We start from the raw sequence: 21,627 nt of genomic DNA, 5'->3' as shown, positions 1-21,627 counted from the left end.
GCCAAATTGCACTAGGACTTCTGGCCTGTATGGGGCACCAGAATGCTTTCTGAAATCAGAATCCCAGGGCAAACATTCTGGCCTGCCAGCAGTGCAGGAGTGCAGGAGTAAAAAGTGGCTTTTCAGAGTAAAGGTAAAAGGGAATCACTTCTGTGACATTTTGTTTTAGTGTTTGTGCCACCTGCATTTCCACTCCCCACCATCAACCAAAGGAAAGGGGCCCAGCAATGCATCTGGAATGTGTCTGGGACCTCACTCTCCACCTTTTCCTTTCCTCTCCCACCAAGAAAACTTGGGCCCCTTTCATTTTTGAATAATCTCACCCTTGGTTAGCCAAAGACAGTTGGTCTGATTGTGCAAAAAGTGCTATTCAGTTGTATCCATGGGGCTAACAACACAGAGGCCCCCACTCAGGACTCTGATCTAGGTCCATTCTTTCGGGTCACACCATTGCTCTGGGCTCACACAGGATCTTTTCTTTCTCTGTTTCCCTCCTTCCCCATTACTTCCCTACTCCAGTTTGCCTAACTAAACTCTACTCATCATTCAGGTTTCCAGGGAAATAGTCTCTTCCTGAAAAATTTCACTAATGCTCCCTGGGGGTTAGGAAATGTGTAGATATATGTTCTCTTGATATTCTGGGCTTTTTCTCTTTTAACTCTTACCACTCTCTTGGAATTTATTTGGAATTTTCTGCATTCTTCATTAGACTGTAGGTTCCTTGAGTTAGCTCCAATGCCTAATATAAACTCTGTCGCACACCAGGCATTGAATATTGTTTAAATACATAATATTTACAATTTATTTTGTTCTAATCACTGTCATATATCCATCATTGGCCAAAATGTCATTATATAGTGCATGACTGTTCTAATTTTCACACTAACTTTTGAGTTGTGCACTATTATTCCAATTTTTCTGACTTATTAAGGTTAAATAACTTCCTCAAAGTTCAGGGCCAAGATGTCTACACACAAAGGGAGACAGAGAAAAAGAATGCAATACATTTGAACTGTTTCTAAATCTCAAACTTATTTCTGACAACCATTTACTCAGCGATGCTAAATACTTAACACTTGCCCTTTAATGTAGAAATTAGCATCTGGAAAATAAGGCATCAACCAAATAAAGAAGGTCCATTTTACAGGAGGATCATCTGGAATGGGAAAAAATCTGGGGGGTAGGAAGGTGTTCTCTTTACAATTAAAACATTCTTATTTTAAATAAAATAAGTATAATTATTGCAATATAATTGAAACTTATAAGTTAATTTGAAGGTCAAAACACCTATAGGACTTGTATCTGCAATTTCAAAATTATTATTATTGTTTTTTTTTTACTATTATAAACCATATAATAAATACAATAATTAAAAAAATTTTTAAATCCTACATATAAATATGAAGAACTAAGGAATATTAGTGGGATATGATAAATCTAATACAGTCAAACACATTGCATCCTTCTTTAAGAAACCATTGTTCACTTAAAATTTATTCATAGATATTTTTCAAGATAATATGCATATTTTAACCAACATGGAAACGATGTCAAGACTTGGGAGAAACATACATATTTTGAAAAAAATCAGCAAGAGCTCACTCTGTCCATTATGACTCATTAGACATGCTATGTTTTGTAGAGGTTCCCAGGCAACCGAGGCTGTGATGCTCCATGGGAGTAAATGCATTTTCACATTCTTTTTTCATGTAACCAACTTTGGGAACTGAAACAATGCGAAAAAGGAATTGTAGGATAACCTTCATGTATGCCAAATATATGTTTAAAATCCAAAGTGGAAATCTGGCCTTTTCCTCTTGGGCATGAAACATACATTTGAGAAGGAATAGAAATCACAAGGAAAATGGAATATAGATCACACTCTTGAGTTCAAAACTGGGAATACACAGTAGTTTGATACTAAAGTTTTAACAAAAGCTATCATAATAATAAAATATCATTGACAGTAAAGACAAATATCATGTAGATCAAAGAGAAATGGAGTCATTTCAAAAAATCAAATGTTTCAATTTCACTGTTTAAAAAGTTGAGATATTCACTCTTTAAATTTTTATTGAAGAAAACTGTGCTTTTAGAAAGCTATTAAAAATTAGGAATATTAAGTATAAGTGAATTTGGACTCATTGTTGTTTTTAAATTTTCAATATTAGCAATTTTCAATGTATTTGTAAGTCCAAGTAAAATTATATTTTATATTCCAAAGAGTATTTTACTAAATTTTATAGTTCAATGATATAGTTTGGATATGTTCGTTCCCTCAAAGCTCATGTTGGAAACTTAATTTCCACTGTGACAGTGTTAAAAGGGTGGGAAATCTTGTTATGGTAATTGAAGGGCAGGGCCTTGAAGAGGCGATTAGATTGTGAAGACCATGCCCTAGTGGATGGATTAATCCATTAATGGTTTAATGGTGGTCATGGGCATGGTTCTGAGGGCTTTAAAAGGAGAGTGCATGAGAAGCTCTTTCTTGCTTCTGCCATGTGATAACCTGCATGTGACAACAAGGCCCTCACTAGATGTGTTCCCTGGACTTTGGACTTCCCAGTTTCCAAAACTATAAGCAATAAATACTGTTTCTTTATAAATTATCCAGTTTCAGGTATTCCTTTTATAAGCATTAGAAATAGAGTGATATAGTCAGTAAACTGAGCTTCAATGAGTATCAGCAACCCGTCAAGTCACACAGCCTAATAAGAACAGAGACCAGAATCTAGCTTTCCCCTTCTTGCTGCCTTCTTGGATGTCAAGTACTGAATCGAGTACTACCTTTATATACTGGCTATATGAATATTAAATCAATAGCAAGAAGAATAATTTTACTACTATAACAGTGTTTAATGAGTCCTTGGTCTACATTCTAGATAATATGTGTGACTAATGTCCTCCAAGTACACTGTCCAGTGATCTGGATGTTCCTATGTCAAAACTATCTTACAGGGCTGAGCCCATGGCGCACTCGGGAGAGTGCGGCGCTGGGAGTGCAGCGACACTCCCGCCGCAGGTTCGGATCCTATATAGGAATGGCCGGTGCACTCACTGGCTGAGTACCAGTCACGAAAAAGACGAAAAAAAAAAAAAAACTATCTTATAAAGAAAGTTAGATATTTAGAGAACCTGTTTTAGCACATTGTAATTACAAAGGAGGCATTTGTAGAAGTCTTTTTCCTTGAGAAACTAACATCACTGCCTATAAAAATAAAAGCCATTCCTCCATGTCTCAGTTTCTTCACTTGTAGATTTACCCTACATATTTCACAGGGATGTGAAGACATGCAGTGAGATCAGTCTGAGAGTGCTTTGAAGAACAGAGGACACTCTTCACAGTGGCCATGTCCATCTTGCATGGAACACTCAGGGGAGGAGAGGCGTTCATGCTGGACTGTGCCATGAGACAGCAGCTCAGCCAAGCATCATCTGAAGGAAAACCTGGAGTCATCGGGTTCCAGCTCATCACCAATAACACACGGGTTGGAGCAACTCAATCAAGTGCCACCAGAAACAAACTAAGAAGGTGGAGCACAAAACAGATAACCGTCAGACCCTGGAATGTGAGGAAGTGGGTATGACAAGGGCAATGACTGGGAATGGTAGACACAGGTCTATGGCATGGACAAAAACTCTCCATTGCAAGGATTCTCCACTCCCCACTGACAGGGTCTCAGACACGAACAACATACTTGAAGGACAGTTTGGATTGAATTCCCTCAAGAGGCATAGTGTGTTCTCTTAGCCTGGGGTTCCAAAGCTACCGGAAAAAGGTGAAGGAAGGCAACGGAGGTAAATGCAGGAGAGAGCAGGCCAATGTAAATTTGTAAACTCAGACACAGTTAATGGAGGTAAAGGTTCAGAGCACTCACTGAATAGACTTGACACATTTTCACCAGAATAGAATAGCTTGCTACAGTTATAAACAATTAGGTGGAGCTGAAAGAATACAGATACTGGCTTTTGAATTAGGCTCAATTTCAAATTCTGACACTGCAACCTCAAGTAGGATGACTTTGATTAGTTATTAGTTATCTGTATCTTTCACTTGCTTCACTAATAAAAAGGGACTAATAATGCTGTAGTGTGAATATTAAATGAGATAATGTATACAAAATGCCTAGAACAGAGAAATACTTTTTAAAAAAATTCCCTTCTGCTTAGAGAAATGTTTCAAGGATATATACTGAAACCAGTGGTCTGTATTGTTTCCAAAGATGAATGCCCATTTTGCTTTTGATATGTCCTAAGTTCTAATGAAATTGATGGTGCAACAAAATGTGCCTGACTTGGTTTCTACAAGATAATAAGTTCTCTCTCTCTCTCTCTCTCTGTGTGTGTGTGTGTGTGTGCACGTGTGTGTGTGTGTGCATGCGTGCGTGTGCATGTGCATTTGTGTAAGAGGAGAGGAGGGATGGAGAGAGATGAAGAAGAAACAGGAGAGGAGAAGAAGGAGGAGGAGGAGGGGAAACGAGAGAGGACAGAGAGAGCCAGAAACTGAGAGGCAGTAAAAAGTTGTCACTTTCTACAAGGCCACAAGCCTGGAGAGAATTCCCGAGTCTTCCAGGGAGGACAACTTGGTAGAGAAAAGGAAAAGAATACATGAATGAGGACCCAACTAGGCACAGTGAGAGTCACTCTGTATGCTTTTGGTTGATTCCCTCCTGTTACACACTAAATCCTCTAGCTTCTACTAAAAAAATAAAGCTTTATAAAGCATTTAGAATTAATTTCTTTGAGCTAGAAGTTTGTTGATATCAATATGAGAAGAAAGAAAAAAAAAGAGAAAAATCTGTAACGCTTTCTTTAGAAGTTTGCAAATCATTGAGTTATGAGTTATGCAGATATTTACAAGCTTGGCCTAGATAGAGTATAGTAATCTATAAATGCTGTTCAAGTGATTTATGGCACAACTGTTCTAACACATTAACAATATCAGGAAATGTATTTAATTTATTCTCAGGGATGCACATTTACATTATTCACAACAAGCCATTTATAGAGAAATGTGTAACCCTTAAACTAAAGTGAATGCATCTCTAGTGAGTTTGGAACAGTGTAACTGTCTAATAGATGCTCCTCTTAACTTACTGTACAAGCCAATGCAAATGTTCACCAGCTATCCTGTAAGCACTTTATTCTATGAATTAGTGAACAGTCTGGAACACATGGCAGAATCTGTAGACTGATAAATCTGAATGATAAAGAGCCTATTTACCTTGCTGAAATTTTGCTAGAGCATGAAAAAGAAAATCATCTTTTATTCCTGATCCTATATTCTAGCTTTATCAGAGGAGCAGCATGATAAACTTCAAGGTTCTGAGGCTCTCTTAGCAAACTGGCTACTTCTGGAAAGTGCACCATTTGGCAGACTGCTGTGTCATTGGTCTAATTTGCACTCTATCTATATCAAGACAAAAATAATGTTCTGGGATTTTGTAGATTCCTTAGGAAAAAAATATGCTTCTGTACACAGCATGGAGAGTGAGGTGAAGAGGAAAGAAAGGAAAGAAGAAAAGAAGGAAGAATGGGGAGATAGGAAGAGGGATGAGAATGAGCGAGTAGGAGAGGTAGGAGGTAGGAAAAGGGGGAGCCACGCTGAATCACTGGAGTCTTTATGTGTCCTGTCATTTATTTCTCACAGGAACCCTTTGGGGAATATTTGCTAAGTAACTATGTAACAGATATGAGAGGTGAGGACTCTCTAGATATAGTGTAATTACAATTCTAATAGTCAATCTTTTACCAATAAATAGTGTAGCCCCAATTCAAGATAATTAAATTGTAACCATCAAAATTATGTATCCTTTGCAGGTCTTCCCTCAGGAAACTATAATGCACAGTATACAAGGGTACTTCAAAAAGTTCATGGAAAAATAGAATTAAAAGATAATATGAATCTTTCCATGAGCTTTTTGAAGTACCCTTGCATTGCCACTTTACAAATTTGAACATCTGAGTTTTACAAAATGGAATTATAATATGTGTTTGAAAGATAATACATTTTGTTGACTTGGTGTCTTTTGTTCTTGCCTCTAGTTGCTCTGACTGTATGTTCTCTGACTCTTTGCCATTGGTCAGGTTATTCCTTATTACCTTGTGAACACTTCAGTGAACTAGAAGCCGATTCTTCCTATGATTCCCAGGTAAATTCTATTGAAGTAGTAAGGTATCTGCAAACAACACCATCTTTTAGAAAAACAGCAGTTCTTTTTTTCCTCTTTTGCCCACTGGACATTCTTGGATTAGTAAATGAGTTTGACAGCTGTCTCATACAACTGATGCATTTTAAACACAAAGAAACCTGTTTCCAAGCACTCGAAGATTATGCCCTCTGGCTTGATGGACATTGGAGAATTCCATGGACTAATATTTTTTGGCAGCCAGGAAATAGTAACTCAATTACACAAGTGTTTGATAATATAGGCAAAACCCCATTATTCCAAATGTCATTACAACAATGACTGTATCCAACAATCCATTTCCGTGTTCCATTCAACAGTCCATGGCAACAGTAATTTGCTGTATTAACTATAATAATGCACCAGTATACCAACTTCCATTCTGACAAAATTTCAAAACCACACACCACATTATCTCATACCCATGATTTTGGAGCTTGGGCAACTAGAAATGCTAGTTTCAAGATGTTCTTTTTGGTGAGACACCATATTACAATTTCTTAAATATTTATGAAACTGATGAGCAAATGTTATTGCATCATTATATCCTATTGTCTCTATGGCAATGCACACTCTCTAGCTTCCCTTAAATTTACACATAATCATCTTGTATCATTATCTCATTTCAAACCTTGAAAAATAATTTGAAATATACAGTAACAAAGGAGAAAATGCTGATCAATTCACTGTCTTACTGAATTATGGAAAGGAGTCACATGGTACTATCAATCTTGAAGAAGAAAAAAGAAGGAGAAGGAAAAGAAAAGACAAGAGGGGGAAAGAAAGGAGGAAAGAGAGAGACAAGAAAGAAAAGAAGAAAAAAATAAAAAATCTATTCATATTAGGAACTCATAGGACAACTCTTGCATTAACTCAGTTTGTATGTGCTTTAATGAGTTTGAAGTCAATTCATTTTATTTCAATGTAAGATAAATACAAGTTGAAACACAGCTATAACTGTTAACCATGATGATCAGAATTTGGTTTCAGGAGCTTTATCTGCTCTTTTGCAATCAGAAGATGATGTTTGAACACACAACTAAACGAAGTGTAATTAAAGGAATATCTTTGATAGAAATTTTAAGGAGGAGCACAGTTTTCAAAACACATACTAATTTTATATACTGGCAATACAAAAATAATTTCTTAATCTGCCATTCACGTCCTCTGTGATCTGCCCCCATTTAACTGAATCCCCTCAGTTTGTGAACAGCTGTCCTACACTCCAGGTAAGGCACTCTCAGCCCTGTCCCTGGAGGATGCCATATCATCCAGCATATGTTCATGCTTTTTGCCTGTGTTTGGTGGTTTTCTATGTGCTCTCCATGTTTGTAAGATGTATAACTTATACTAGGTGTCTTTCTCAATCTCTCTGGCTTACAATAATTTCATTCTTGTTTTGACCCCACAAGAAGACTTGAAGGCTAGATTACATTTGACTATTTTGTATTGCCCTCTGTTTTTGAGACTGTATAAATAATTTTTTTCTTCACTAAGATTCTGAGTTTTTAAGGATTAGAACTACGTAATATATATCTTCAAAAGTACCAAGCAATGCATAAGCTCCCTAAAATATAGACAATACTTAATCACTTGCATTAAAATATTAAATGGGTAGGTAATTATAACCTTCACCTAACATGTAATGAATGATGTTATCTTAACACATTAAAAAGTAATCATTCATGATGAATATAAGCATATAGTTATTCATTGATACACATGGAAATGTGTGCATATGTCTGTGTACACAAATATATTTTTAAAATAAGATTCCTCCCAAAGCGCATCCAGAAAAAAGGGATATTAGCCTATAAAAGTTCATTTTCTACTTAAAAGTGAAGGTTGAGTATTTCCAAAAACAACGCAACACTGTCAATCTCTAATTAAATATTTTTGGATTTACATTTTTAAAAGTTTTAAGCTAAACAGAAGTTGATTGAGAACTGTACAAACAAGACAACTGAAGTGTTAAGAACTAGGAAGTTGGGCCGACCTGTGCCTCACTCGGGAGAGTGTGGTTCTGATAACACCAAGGCCACGGGTTCGGATCCCATATAGGGATAGCCGGTTAGCTCACTGGGTGAGCGTGGTGCTGACAACACCAAGTCAAGGGTTAAGATCCCCTTACTGGTCATCTTTAAAAAAAAAAAGAACTAGGAAGCACTTTCCTGTTACCCCACCACCATTGCTTTGAGGCAGTGTTTATCTCTTGGTTGTTAGAACTTGCCTCATTAAGGCTACCTAGTTGGCCATGTGCTATAAATATTATAGACAGCATCTGAAGACTTATGAAACCCACCACAATAATATATTATTACCTATGATAACATAAGGAGAAACTTTGACAGACTGAAAAATAAATGGAGAAGGTGTAGCATTTTTGTATTTCCTTTTCATTAAATACTGTCAATTGGAATAGATAAAGATATATAAGAAATGCAACAAAAAGGAGCATTTGAGTTTTTGAGGCCATGACAAATGCTAGAGTAATGAAATATCATAAGGGAAAGGGTCCATTTCATATAGACTTAAAAAAATGTCTTTGTCATAGAAAAGAGTGTATTTAGCACTAGCGAGTTTGGCATAAAAATGACATATAAGGATACTATTAAAAATTAACTGAATATCTATGCAGTGGCAACCACAATGGGAACGTGAAAAGAGTAAAACAATTTTATTTACAGTAACGTCAATAACATAAAAACATATTAATAAATTAAGATATGCAAGACCTCTAAAAAAAACCCCTAAAAACTAAAAAAAACTAAAAAAAAAAATAGCTGAAAGAAATTAAGGAAAACTTTAACAATGGGGAGACATAGTATATGCTTGGATTTGGAAACTATTCTTAATATATCAGTCCTTTCCAAATTGATCCATAGATTCATTGTAATATTAATTAAGAAACACAACAGAACTTTGTAAAAAATTGACATTCAGGTATGAAATTTATATAGAAATACAAAGACACAGAATAGCTATGACAATATTAAAGAATTAAAAAATTAGAAGATTTATGTGGAATATTCATAAAGCAAATGTACTTCACAGGGCCTGGTTTTCCAAAGCCTTGCAGTTTCAAATATTGACCTTGCAGAGGACTGGAAATTTTCCTCAGGTTATAAAGTCTCTGTTTTAAGATGAAGATTTGTGGCACAGCAAGGTTGCTGGCTCAAGGACAGACTAGTTACTAATTGTTATGTAAAGATACTGAGAAATTGTTGTAAGATCACTTAATTGTGTAATGGAATGTCATCTGACTTGTTTCACTGAAAGTTACCAGCCTATATTGTTAAACTATAACCCCACCTATGTTCTCTTCCTTTAACTTCCTGGTCTGAAAAATAAATGCAGGAAGAGAACCCCAATTCAGGGTTAATTTCCCGAAGAAGTGATGCCTCTCACTTGAGCATTCCCAAGAGAAGTTAACTGCTTCAGGGCCTCTCACTGCTCAGAAGAGATGGGCTTTGAGGAATCCTTTGCATCCCCATCACCCAGGGGAAGTGGGGTGACAAATCCATGGGGGCGCGAAGCAACAAAGCAACAGATTTATATTAGAAGATTTTGAGACTTACTTTAAATCTACAGTAGTTAAGACACTGTGCTATTGGTGTGTAGATAGATAAATGGATTAATGGAATAAAATAGTCTAGAAATAGACACAAACATAACTGCTCACTTGATGGTCTATGAAGGAAACAACACAATTGGAAAAAGATCTTTTCAACAAATGGTGCTGGAGAAACTGGCTATCTGTATGGAGAAGAGGAGCATTAATCCTATGGCAGATATCCTTGGTGGCCCATCCAAAGTCATTTGGATATTTTTACCAGCTCTAATATTTTTATCATTTTCTCTGCTTCTGCATAATTTGCTGCTAAAGACTTGCACCTGAGACTCTCAGATGATTGCTTTTGGGTGCTATTTCACCTTTCTAAAACCTTAAGGGGAATCAGAATTGCCTGGAAGATTTAACTCCCAGCCCCAGACAGGAAGCCTATAGCTGGTGAATGACTAGTAGCAGCAGATGCAAGCCTAGATTTTCTGCCTTATGAAGAGACATCCCTGTGCTGTAATTATGCTCCAGATCTTCTCCAGGAACAGTAGGAGCAAACCTCAGGCATGCAAAGTGAAGAATATGCACTAATAATAGAAGAGAAAAGTCAGTAGGACCATGGAAGAAAAATATGGATTCAGAAGTCAGTAATTTCAAATCATTTTTCTATAATTTTTTAATACAAGTGGCAGTTTAAGTGATCTTAGTCTTAGCCATGGTCTTAGTCTTATTTTCTTGTTCCTTGAAGCCAAAAGAAAAATATTATAAATGATCTCAACCTAACAGTCATTATAATTGTGAAATTGTTGGCATTGCTGTGAAACTCAGGACAATAGGATGCCCAATAACCAGTAGTATATAATTGTCATAGTTGTTGTTAGCTCTGCCCAACTAAATAACATCTGATAAAAAAAACTAGTATACATACTCACAAACACACAACAGATAAAAGACATATTCATTATTTGAGATGAGTCAGTAATATCTAGTTATATCCCTTAAAATACCAACAAACCAGGCTCAAAATGTGCAAGAAAAAATATAAAAGTCTAGTAAATTGAGTAGAAACATGAAAACCAATAGCAAAAAAAAAAAAAAAAAGAAAAAGAAATGTAATACTATGGCTTCGTGCCAGCAGTAACATTTTAAGTAGTGCCATTTAAAACAGTAATGCCTAAATATAAGCACAATATAAAATATCTACATGAATAAGGTCACAAAATTTCACAAACATATATTAAAAAGGGTTGAATGAAAAAAGATAAAGTACACAAATTAAGATTTTACAGAGCTAGAGGTTGAACACTAAAGTTTTATTTATATTATTCTATGTAATTTTTGTATGCTTAAAATAATTCATGATTTAAAAAGAGATAATGTATTAAATGTATAGAATGAGGTAAGAAAATTTTTCTACATCAAATATTAATTAATTAAAAATATAATGAATAAATTCTTTTTTCTTTTAAAGCATGATAAATATATCAGAGTTTTAAGAGTAATAATAAATGTAAATAGCAAAAAGAGGGAAAAGAAAAATGTAGGGATGTATTTTCTCGACCACTGAAAAAATATATTTAAGTTGTAAGAATTAAAACAGACACCGTAACAGTCAACATACCAATACATGGATCAGAATAGAAGTGTCATAACGCCAGAAATGCACATGCACACACACACCCGCCCCCCCACACACAATTTGTGATAAAAAGTAAGAAAGGGATGCAATCACAGATATATGATTATATAAATTAAAAGAGAAAATTGTTTACTTTTTAAAATTTTTTAAATCTAGTAAAATTATGCCATATTAGTGCAAAAGATAAATGACTAAAATTGACTTAAGAAGCAAAAGATTTCAAAAGAACATAAACACAAAAGAAATTAGAAAGATTGTTGATTGTCAAAAATATAACACTAAAAATTATTCCAGCTCCAGATGTGTTTTAAAATGTCAAAGAAATATTTCCTAAATTTAAAAAAATTAGTTCACAGAAAACAAATGATTGTAATTTTCCATGTTAATTTTTCAAATTAGCAGAATATTAACTCCAAAGATATTAATATATTAAGATGGGAAGAATAAGAGAGGGGAAAACTTTCTGAACCAATTAAGATAATGATCAACTAAACAGGGTTTACTGTATGTATTATAATTTAAGTTAAAGAATAAGTGTGTTTCAAAATTAGGAGCTCTACTTAAAATTGTAATATTTATGAAAGACAAACTCTAAAAATTATATCAGTAATACTAAAAAGCATTTGATAAAACTGTGCAATCATTTCTGAACATGTACATATATAGACATATTATATATCCATGTATGTAAAATGAAATTCACAGAAAATTTTGAAACATGAGAAACACAGTATATGTTTAAAAATGGCTCAAACATCATATTCTGGTTAAAACCAAGAGAAGACAGAAATAATTTTTTATTTGATTTTTAGTATTATTTAGGAAGCTCTTTCTAATGTCAGTTAGAAAAGAAGATGTAAATATCAATAAAAACTAGATAAAGATCATTATGTGCAGATTATATGATTGTCTATCAAAAAAACCTAAGAATATGAACTAATTTTAAAAACTACTAGTGGAACTAATTAGAAAATGTAGAAAATATGGCTGGATGCGTGATGCAATATAAGAAACACCCAATATAACACCTAATAGTTTCTTCAGACACGAAAACTAACCAGTCAGAAAAGCACCCAGAAAAAATGCCCCATTAATAATAGTAATTTAAAAAATCCCAATATAGCCACAGCAATGGAGGGCCAAGGGCCTCAGCCACTCCCTCCCAACATCTGCAACCAGCCCAGCGAAGGCCACCGAGCCACCACAGAAAGAACCCTGGGCTCCTGAGCTAGGGAACTGGGGAACAAGGGCCTCAGCCATGCTCCCCCAACATCCGCAACTAGCCCAGCGACAACCACGAAACCACTGCAGGAAGTGCCCTGGGCTCCTGAGTTAGGGCAGTGGGGGTCAAAGGACCTCAGCCATGACAATACAACATCTGTAATTAGCCCAGTGATGACCACTGAACCACTGCTGGAAGTGCCCTGGGATGCCAAGCTGGGGTGATGGAGTTCCAGGGGATTCAGCCACACCCCAGTGACATCAATATCCATCTCAGCAATGACTGAGTTGCTGCTGAAAGCCCCCTAGTCTCCCCTGCCAGAATGAGGGGAGCGCCACAGGCCTCGACCATGGACTCCCTCCTTTCTCCACCTCCCACCCTATTTCCCAGTTCCTTTCCCTCTCCTCCATCCCCACAACTGCTCCACAACATCCTAGAATGTAAAAAATGATAATATAAATAAATTAATAAATTGAAAAATAAAATAAAAATAAATCAATAAATAAAAATAAAAATCCCAATATATATATAAGAATAAATTTAACTGGATAGAGCAAAAATACAAAGAAAACTCTCATTAAAAAAAAAAAAAATCCCTAGAATATAAAATCCAGAAGAAACTAGTCAGTAGAGAAATAGTCATTTGGAATTTAATAGAAAAACATGTCTCATACCATATATGAAACTAAATACAAGATGAATCAAGTATCTTGATATATTTTAAACAATTCAAGTACTGGAAATGCATTGCTATGGGTTAAATATATCCCCCCAAATTTCATGTATTGGAAACTTGACCCCCATTGTAATAGTGTTAAGAGGATGGAAAATCTAATTATGGTATTTGAAAGGTGGGGCCTTTGAGAGGTGATTGGTTCTCCAGGACTGAGATCCATTCATGGAGTAATGGGTTGATGGTTTAATGGTGGTGTGGGTGTAGTTTTGATGGTTTTATACAGAGAGTGAGTGAGAAGGTTAGTTCTCTCTTGCTCAGGCTGTTCTCACCATGTGGTACCCTGTATTGCCACAGAGCCCTGTAGAGAGTTCCCACCCAGATGAAGGCTCTCACCAGAGGCAGCCCCTCAACTGTGGCGTTCCCAGCCTCCAAAACTATAAAAAATAAATTTCATTGCTTCATAAATTACCCAATTTTAGGAATTCTGTTATATGCAACTGAAACAGACTAATACACACACCTTTAAAATAGTAAACCTGTGATAATTTTAAGCAAGGAAGAAACTTAATGTCATAAAAACCAACCACTGTTCTGTGGCATGAGATACCATAAACTGTGTTAAAATTCAGTTGATAGAAAATTTGGTGAAAGATGAAAGACTGTACCACCGCTTCTTCTTGAAATACCACTAAAATGATATTAAAGGGATTAAAATAAGATATGGACATTTGTTTTTAAAAGTACACAAATAATAACAACAACAATGTAAGGATCTAACAGCAATAAAATTTAGGAAGCCAGAAAACTGATATGATAGCTGCAAACTTGAGAGTACTGAATCTAAAATCAGCAATGGATAAATTGAAACTTGATTTGGACTGTAAAGCTTCAAAAGACTAAGAATTTGAGCATCCAGTGTATCTGAAAAAGGAAGTAAAAGTACTGTTCAAAACTAGAGTACTAATTGAAAGTTGGTTTTTGAAGTAATTAACCCCCCTGTGTTAGTCAGGGTTCTCCAGAGAAACAGAACCAATGGGATGTATGTATTATATATAAATACATACATTCATGTATATACATATTTATTATAAGGAACTGGTTTACAGGATTATGGAGACTGACAAGTCCCAAGATCTGTAGTCAGCAAGTTGGAGACCCAAGAGAAACAATGGTATAGTTTTAGTCCAAAGGGCTACTGGCTTGAAATCCAGGAATAGCCAATGTTTTGGTCTGAGTATAAAGGCAGGAAAGAAACTGATGTCCCAGGTCAAGGCATCAGACGGCCTTTTTGTTCTATTCAGGCTTTTAGCTGTGGGATCATCCACACTAGGAAGGGCAATCTGCTTTACTTTGTTTACAAATTTAAATGCCATTCTCATCCAGAAACACCCTCACAGACACAGCCAAGGTAATGGTTACCCAAACATTCGGGTACCTGTGGCCCAGTCAAATTGACATATAAAATTAATCATAACAGCCCCATATGGCCTCTGCTCACTTGGCATAGCCAAACGCCTGCCCTCCTCAACTCCAGCTAAGGACTGGAACTTTATCACTTGGAAAAGGTAAAGCAGAGAATCTCTGCACTAGGTTCAACTGAGTATGTGCTCCTATTTTGAAGATAAAGGGACTAAGTGAAAGGCTGTCCATATACTGAATATTGAGGCCTTCTAGCTTTTTCACTTATTTTATCCTCAGAATATTATTAATCAGGATTATAAGATCCAGATAATATTCTCTGGGGACTACAATCAGCCCAAGATTTGGAATATTTTGAACCATTACTTCTTGAAATATTTTTCTGTCCACTCCCCACCTTTCTTCTAGGGTTCCAATTACACTTATGTTAAACTACTTGATATCATTTCACAGATAATTTAGTCTCTATTAATTTATTTTCCAGTCTATTTTTCTTTCTGTGCTTTATTACTCTGTCTTCAAGTTCACTCATCTTTTCTTTTACAAAGTCTGATGTGCTGTTACTCCCATTTGGTAATATATATTTTTTTTATTGAGAACATTGTATTTTAGATTTCTAAAAGTTACATATGGTGCTTTTCAATATCTTCTATTTCGGTCCTCATTATGTTCGTATTTTCCTTCAAATTCTAGAGTATACTTAATAAAATATTTATTATAGCTTTTTTTAAGCTCCTTGCCTTCAAATCCCATAATCTCTGTTATTCCTAGTTCTACTTCTATTGACTGATTTTCCTCTTGGTTATGGGTCACAATTTGTTGCCTCTTCATATGTGTAGTAATTAGATATAAGATACATACATAAAAACACACATATTATAGGGATGCAGTTAACTGACTTTTAACAATGTGAAAACACCTGTATAACCAGACCAGAGCTCAAGAAACAAGATACTAACTTGTAAAAAAGAAAGAAAAAATGAACAAACAAAATGTTACCAGAACTTCCTATATCCCTATTATGCCCCCCTTTAGTCACTAACCACTCCTAAACATCGTAAATATTACATTGTTGAATGTTTGGGGGTTTTGTTTTCCATTCTAATGTGTTAAAGTTTGTTTTGTCAGGCAGTAAAATTACTTGTGGTTCAGCCTGACCTTTCTGAGGTCTGTCTCTGAATTTTACTAAGGAAGTCCTAAAGTAGACTTACTCTAGGGCTAATTTAGCCCTGGTCTTAAGGCAGAACCCTTGCTGGATCATTACCAAATAGCCTGAAGGCTTAAAGAGGTGTCTCTACTCATGCTGCATGGAATTAAAATATCTTCTAGACCTATGTAAACTTCAGAATGTGTATACCTTCCAACTCTCCAGAAGTCATTCTCTGCCTAAACATGGGGAGTTTTACTCTATGCATATGCATGTATTTAGCCAAGAGCTCAAGGAGACCCCATGCAGATATCTAGATTTCTTTCTTTGCCCATTCCTTCTTTCTTCAGTATTTTGCTCTCCAAATTTCAGCTTCCTTTATCTCTTGGACTCTGATCTCTGAACCCTCACCATGGACTTGCTGGGATCTCATTCCTTGTATCACAATCCAGAAAGTGCCTCCAGCTAGAAAGCCACTGTGATTGTAAGGCTCACCTCATTTGTTTTTTGTTTGTTTGTTTGTTTGTTTTCCCTTCACTGATCACAGTCCCACGCTAATTGTCCAATATCTGAAAACTGTTGTTTTATATATTTTGCCCTTTTTAAAGTTGTTTACAATGGGAACATAAATCCAATTCAATCCAAATAAATCCAATAATATTCCATCATTGCTAGAACTAAAAGTTCTCTGCCCTCTCATGATTACAGTCATGCTGGTTTAATCATGAATAAGAGTTAACCAACTTTTGACACCTTTGAAACATGAGTCATATTTTTAAGTTTTTGAAAATTATACTTTTACAAGGTATAAAAAGTATTGTGGTTACACTGAGTTGTGATTAATCATCATCTTTTAGGAAGATTTATAGATTTAAAAATGAAATGATATAAAATGTGGAATACATTTTAAAGTTTGCTAGCAGGAGAGAAGAAAGGAAGTGGAGGAGAAGAAATAAATAAAATAAAGTTTGCTACATGTAGATAATTATTGAAGATGGGTAATCAATGTATGTGGCTTATGATACTATTTTTTTCTAACTGAGAATTTCTATTATAAAATAGAGATGCAACAATCACAATAATATGTTGAACCATCAAAAGGAGAGAAGAGAACTGAGGTTACCAGAGGTGAGAAAAGGGGAAGGGGAGGGAGATAAGAGAGGAATTGGTGTAGGACCATGAAAATGATCACATTTTATAATGTTGAATTGTTGGGAACATAGAATAATTTCATCAGGCCCCCTCGCCTTAGGTCTGGTTGCGGATTGTATGGTGCATTCTTTGTAAATAAGTTGTGTGTGGATAGAGTTAGTGCTGCCATTTTCCTGGTGTTGATTGCCCTGGGTGTCTGCCACGTGTGGCCATGCTCTTGAACCTATGGCTCCAAGGACCTTTTTTTTGCTGGTTACCTAGCTCATAGACCTGCATGTGAGGGGTCTGGGGACCCAGCCTGGCATGTGAAGGGTTTGTGACCCAGTCTGGACAATGGGCTTGAGGGGTCTGTGAGCTCCACGCCCAGCCCAAGCTTGACAATTGGCCCAGTCAGCAGGATTATGGGCAGGTAAAATAGCTTGACATGAATATACTAATTATCCTGATTTGAGCATCATGTATTGCACACAGGTATTGATACTCAACTCTGTACCCCAAAGATATGTACAATCAACTATGTTTCAATAAAAAAAACAAAAGAAATATAAAAAAATAACTAACAGAAAAATAAAATTAGATACAGATAGAGAAAGAGATAGAGAGGGAGAAAGGTAAAGAAGGAGAGAGGGAGAGGGAGAGGAAGAGAGACACTGAGAGCAATGGAACCATTGTTTTATACTCCAAATTGTTAACATCGAGAATCAAAAAAATCAGACTATGTAAGAATGATAACATGCATACTAAATTTTAAAAACTGGAGCAACCCAAATACTGCTATTATCAGATTGTCATTTGCTGCTCCAATGCATGAAATGAGGCACCCTCATTGCAGTGCCTAATATGGTTCTGAAAATAAAAATAGCTCTAAGTGATACTAGATCTCACTGCACACAGGGGTAAAATAGGGTAAAATACTCTGCAAGCCCCTGGTAATTAATATTGTGTTTTGACAAGAGCCAATATCAATTTAGCAGAAGCAACTAGAATTTGTAGTCCAGATTATAGAAAATTATCATCATTCTCCTCCTCTGGCTTCCAGCTGTGTGTCAAAGAAAAGCACTAGGTACCATGAGGGTCTTGACTATCAGACATGTCCTCCAGAGACAAACACAAGTTGCCATCTGCATGTTAATGACTGTTAGGAGAGGCTGAAGAAGTGCTTGGAGCTGAGCACTAGCACTGAATGCTGGGATAAATTGCTTCCTGAAACACAACTTACACAGATGGTGGTAAGGTGCTGAAAATGCTGAGTCACCAATAATAAAATGTCATTGCCCACAGCCTTTCCCCAAAATAACACTGGAGCACCATTAAAAAAAAAAAAAAAAAAAAAAAGGTAAGGTGTATTTTGGAAGCATAATATATTACACTTAAGCCCTATGTATTTTCTTTGCAAAGTCTTTCTTGCAATCCCTCTTCAGTGGTTGTCCTGGTGATAATGCAAGGGTTTGAGTCACTGTTTGATGATAAGATTTTGTTTAGAACACTGTTTAATGAGTCTCCAAAATCCCACTGTCTGGAGGGATGCCTGGCTACAGTTCTAGCCATTCCCTGATGAATTCAACTGGACCTGAATCAACTAAAGTTCAAATAGGTTAGCTGAACCTAATTCACCTTTCTGGAGAGGGTTTCCAAAGCCTTGCAAAGTATACATCAGTTTGGAAATTCATTTCCAAGACCATCTTCGCTCTCTCCTATCGGTATGATTGTTTAAGAAATTCTTTTGGCAAGCCTCCAAGGAGACTCATAAACAGAAAATCTGTATTACTCAATGGAAAATTTTTGTAAGTATTGGTAGCATAAATGAAGACAACCATATATACTTTTAGTTGCATCAGGGGCTGAGCAGTTTCACATGTTCCAAGACATCTGATGCCAGAAATTTATAAATCTTTCTTGAAAAATATGTGATTCTATGAATACTGATTAGCATAATTTTGAAGTGTAGAATCAGGATAAAAACTGAAAAAAGTAGTTACATAAAAGAGAATATTGGGTAATAAATAATAAACATATATATTCACACAAGTGTGTATGTACATATGTACCTGGATGTATTTATATACATACATACACCACCTTTAAAGAGTAGACACTTTTGGGAAGGTTTTTGTAAATTCCATAAACTTCTTTTCTCATTAAAGTATTCTAGAAAAGTGAGCGTGCTGGAGTTAAAAAATAAATTGTATATATGTATATTTGTGTGTTATGGAAAAAGAAAAACCAGAACATGAAATAAATGAAACACACGGTTTTCCACTTTCTTCAAATTCCCCCTTGAATTGGGTTTGTTTTGGTCTCATTCATTTATAGTCTCCATTTCTTCTCAATGCAGTTTTTAAGTGGCCCCAATACAGTTTTTAACGCCTCTGTCTTGTTTGCTCTTCGTTCGGTTTGCAATTGGCAGTTACTGCCAGGTCCGTAACCCATTCATTTAAAGTTATCTTTCTGATGCCTTATTTCTAGGTGACTACTATTAAATTAGACATAAGTCATATTTCAGTAAAGGAGGTGACATTTTATTTCTGTAAGATCAAGTAATAACTTATTTTGCGTGGGAGAAGGGATATTTCCTGTATAGCTTAGAAAATACCTATCTCCCGTTTCCCAACCACATTGCAAACAATCTAAGGGGGGACTTGAATCATCTCCTTCTCCTCTTCCTTCAACAATCCTGTAGTTAGTCATACTCTGTGGTATTCACTTTATACATATTATCCCTAATCCTTAAACGATCTGAAAAAGCAAATGCCATTATCCTCACTTCCTGATAAAGAAGATCCAAGTCAGAAGTGAAAGTAATTTGTCACCGTCATTCTTAAAAACATATTAAGTTTATCTATGTGCTCTTAGGGGAAAAACAAAACATAGTGAATTGATTCCATTAACATACATGACAAGGCAGACTGTCAAAGGAGAAGTTGGTAAAATAATCATTAATATTTAGACTCTTTAACTCAGCACATGGTATAGAGAATAATTATAAAATATTTATTTCTTTTTTCTCAGGAAATGCACATAGAAGTGCTAATTAAACTTGAGGCACAATGATTCAGCTTGCTATAATCATCATCATCATCATTGTCAAGTACTAATTTAGGTCCTGTGATGTCGGGGCATTATGCTAAGATCTTGCAACTTATAAAAATTATACAACGTATCTAGATATAATGAAAATAATCAGGTATGAGTCTTGATAACCATTTTTTTTTTTTTTTTTCTGCTTTGAAGTCTCCATTTACACCGGAGAACAGCATGGCATGTAAGGAAAACAAGGTCACTGTGGTCAGACAGAACTGGGTGACCATGCACAGGTGTTCTAACGTCAAAGCATAGTGTTGTTATGAAACTTACAGTTACACATAATTTTCAGCACAGTGTTGGTTACATAAAATATGCTCAATAAAAGTTATACTGTTATTGTCATAGCTATAAGCATTATGTAACTTAGAAGGTACCTAGCAGCTGAAAGAACCATCCTCTCATTTTATGCTGACAAGGGAGTGTCTGTGTCATCTTCTGAACATATGAAAGGAACTTAAAATGTTTTTTCTACCTCTTATTTCTAAACACTCCAAAAATAGAATGATTATGTTTGGAAAAACAAACCTTAAAGAAAATAGAAACCCCAAAGAAGCAAATGCCAGATTCCCAGCCATTTCACCCTTGTGCAAAATGCTCCTACAATGAAAATTTCAGCCCAGTGGCCAGATACCTTGACTTAAGAGGGCAACATTTTCATTACAAAGTAGTTAGGGCTTAATGGAGTATTCTGTGAGTAAATAAGAAAAAGGAAGTGAAAAAGTTCATGACCACTACATCTAATTAAACTACTTCAGGTTGTTAATTCTTCTATAGGCTGACTAATGAAGAGTGTGTGCTGGGACACTTTCTAAAGGGTGAATATATGTACCCAGTCACGGAATAATCATACAGACAGCTAAAATAACTTGCTTTGTTCTTAAAACAAATATTGCATTTTAAAGAAGGAAAAGTATTAATCTAAATGTACCTTAATTTTTCTAAGATTAGTGAGGCAAGAATGAGAGAGCAAAGGCTCTGTCTTCATCTGACAAAATAAGGTTCATAACTAGCACATCAATTATTAAATGTGGAACTTTGAACAAATTACTTAGCCTTCCTAAATATCAGTTTCTTCAGCTGAACAATGGACTAATAATAGTACCTACCTAGTAGGATTAGTGACAGGACTAAAAAGAAAAGTTCTTACATATATCTTGTGCAAAAGAAGTGGTCTATAAATGTTAACTTTTATTATATTCAAGTTACACACAAAGTAAGTAGCTACTCATTTTGTATTACAAGCATCACACTCCTACAAATTATTTTTTATCGGTGCTTCTTCATCCAATTATTGTATTGCCCATAGAACAACTCAACGAATAAAAAATATTTATATAATAGTATTTTATAATAATCATATAATTTTATTTATATAATATAATATGATATAATAATTTGTATAATGCTTTTAATAATTATAACAGGGAAATCTCTTTCAGGAACAGAATTACAGAAATATCAAAAATAATGTTGCAATACTTAATAAGAAATCAATAATTTAACACTACAAACATAGGATATTAATGTATTTCAAAGATATT

The 21,627-nt window shown here is 35.3% G+C and overlaps 1 protein-coding gene across 1 annotated transcript in view; it reads right to left on the bottom strand.

The window, feature by feature from the left end:
* Window positions 1-21,627, bottom strand: part of THSD7B (thrombospondin type 1 domain containing 7B) — a 691,892-nt gene that overhangs the window by 58,337 nt on the left and 611,928 nt on the right. The gene's annotated exons all lie outside the window — the stretch shown is intronic.

This window comes from Cynocephalus volans, chromosome 1 (assembly GCF_027409185.1).
Source record: "Cynocephalus volans isolate mCynVol1 chromosome 1, mCynVol1.pri, whole genome shotgun sequence".
In the NCBI taxonomy this organism is placed as follows: Eukaryota; Metazoa; Chordata; class Mammalia; order Dermoptera; family Cynocephalidae; genus Cynocephalus; species Cynocephalus volans.
This window is presented reverse-complemented; position numbering and strand designations above follow the sequence as displayed.